General features: G+C 45.2%; 1 long non-coding RNA gene across 1 annotated transcript; it reads left to right on the top strand.

Annotated features, from left to right (window-relative positions):
* Positions 1 to 1084: 1084 nt before the first annotated feature.
* On the top strand, positions 1085 to 2313 carry LOC136517077 (uncharacterized). Its single transcript, XR_010774204.1, has 3 exons — positions 1085 to 1140; positions 1978 to 2085; positions 2163 to 2313. It is a non-coding gene; the product is annotated as an uncharacterized lncRNA (long non-coding RNA).
* The last annotated feature ends 245 nt before the right edge of the window (positions 2314 to 2558 follow it).

Raw genomic sequence — 2558 nt, 5'->3', positions numbered from 1 at the left:
AATTTCCAACATGCCCAGGGCGTGTTCGTTTGAACTTATCAGCTAGAATTTACAGTATTTTTCTCTCACAACAAATCAGCTTCAGCTGGCTTTAATACCAGCCGAACAGGCCCCCAATGCCCCAGACGATATCATTGGTCACGTCTTAATTTCCACGTTCTTGCCACACTCTCTTCTACTTCCCGGGCGATCTCATGTTCTTGGAAGCAATAATGGTGGCATATGAGCAAGCTATCAAGTTCTACGAAATGGATGCGGTACCTGCTCGTCCCTCCATGCCACTGTTCAAAACTGGAGCCGAAGATTATATTCAATATCCTCACTGTGTTCTTGGGTACCAAGAACTGGGTGTTAGGTTGACCGATATGATCAAACCATGCACCGATAAGAAGATTCGATGATGCCTGTGAACTCAGATGACCAATATGAACAACTCGTCATTCTGAACGTGCAACACAGGTTCCAAATGCATCCCATTCCCAGCTAAAAATGGAAACTATTTACTAGTTTATTTGTTAGTTCCCTTTGACGTCTTTGTTGCCCTCCTCCCTTCCTCACTTTTCATCTTGTGGCTCAAGCATCAAGCAAGGAGACAAGAGGCAATCTCCAACTTTTCACAAGCTTCTACATGGAGAAGCCAGTGCAACTATTTAAGTGAAGTATAGGATGCAGCCATTAAGTTGGAGAGACTCCTGACTAGCAATCAATGTTGCGTGTAACATAAGTATCAGCCTATCAGGAGATAGGAGTATATAACAGTTGGGGATAATGGGATGCAGTTGTGAAGGTGATGGAGGTGAAATAACTCCCCTTTTTCTTTCAAAAGGGAGCAAAGGATTCGAATTTTTTACTTTTTAGCTCTTTTTTCGAAAGTTTCTCATAAATAGACCCATGGCGGAAAGAATTCAGAAAATGGACCCTAACTCGGCGCCATCAATGCTGGCGCCGAGCTCGGCGCCAGCGTCCCTGGCGCCGAGCCCCTGGGCTGGGGCGAACTTACATGGAAGGGAGCTCGGCGCCAGTCACTTTGACGCCGAGCTCGGCGCCGTAGATGCTGGCGCCGAGCATCCCCGTACGTGTCACTGTTGGGCCATCGTTTTCCTCTGCTCCTCCGCATTCCTGCTCTGCAACATGGACCGCGTACGTGTCACTGCTGGGGCGCTGCTACCCCTGCTCTCTCTGCACTTATTACTTTGTATCGCCTGCTTGCATGATTGATAGTGCGTGCCCCACAACCGATCAAGCCAGTAGGATGCATGCTCTAGAATCCGGCACTAAATTGAATCTGACTGTTTCGAGTGCTTACCTTGAGAATATATATAGTGTGTGAGATGGGGTGTTCAATGTCACATTAATTCTGAAAAGTATCGCTCTTGAATGGTGTCCTTTGTTTGGTTACCTCACTTATTCAAGGGCGCGTTTAGTTGCCCCTAGAGTTGGCGCCGCCTGAATTCTGCAGACTGTAGCGCACTGTAGCATTTCGTTCGTATTTGGTAATAATTGTCCAATCGTTGACTAATTAGGCTCAAAACATTCGTCTCGCAAAGTACAACCAAACTGTGCAATTAGTTTTTGATTTCGTCAACATTTAGTACTCCGTACATGTACCGCAAGTTTGATGTGACAGGAAATCTTCTTTTTGCATAGTGTCAAAGTTTGGATTCTGAGTGAACTAAACATGGCCCAAAGCTGAGAGGTGATTCTATGCTCTTCAGGTAACCAAGTGCTTTGGCAAATCAACCACCCATTGTAACTAGTGTGCACAGCTTGTTCTTCATCTTTCTTGGCATGTACTAGTCCCCAACCCATTCCAGCCTTTGCTGCCATATATACAATACTTCTAGTCTTATTCCTGTACCTGTTATCACTTACAGCAACGGGAAACCAATGGTAAAATGCATTGGAATTGCTTCCATGGAGTGCATGAACTGGAGTGTCACTTTGTTTGTGAGACATTTATATTACCATCACTTGCAGGTAAATATGAGCATTGCTATTCTGCCTATGTCCGCAGCGTATGGTTGGAACCCACAGACTGTTGGTCTCATCCAGTCATCTTTCTTCTGGGGCTATCTCCTAACTCAGGTCGGTAACAGAAATTCTTGCTTCGTGCAACAACTCTGTATTAGGAATAAAAATACATAGCCCCGTTTTCATTGCAGATAGCTGGAGGGATATGGGCAGATACTGTTGGAGGAAAGACTGTCCTTGGTTTTGGTGTGGTTTGGTGGTCCATAGCTACAGCTCTTACTCCTGTTGCAGCGAAGCTTGGCTTGCCATTTCTTCTTGTTGTGCGGGCTTTCATGGGAATTGGTGAGGTAAGCCTTGATTACTCACTGATTTACAGCAACTAGCCAATTCCTCTATCATGAGGGTATGAGTGATAGTAGAGTTCAATGTACAGTGACTTCTCCCCTAGGCTTCTTCCTTTTGCCTGAAGGAATTACCTTTGCTTCCTTAAAATGATTGTTGTGCTTAAGTTAGTGGTTGTAGACCTTTGAAAGTTAGATTCACAGGGAGCTATGCACTCCTGCAGTCCTGTTCTCTCACTGTTGAGA

The sequence above is a fragment of the Miscanthus floridulus genome, chromosome 17 (assembly GCF_019320115.1).
Source record: "Miscanthus floridulus cultivar M001 chromosome 17, ASM1932011v1, whole genome shotgun sequence".
Classification (NCBI taxonomy): Eukaryota; Viridiplantae; Streptophyta; class Magnoliopsida; order Poales; family Poaceae; genus Miscanthus; species Miscanthus floridulus.
Note: the sequence above shows the minus strand (reverse complement) of the source record. Positions and strands in the feature narration are given on the sequence as shown.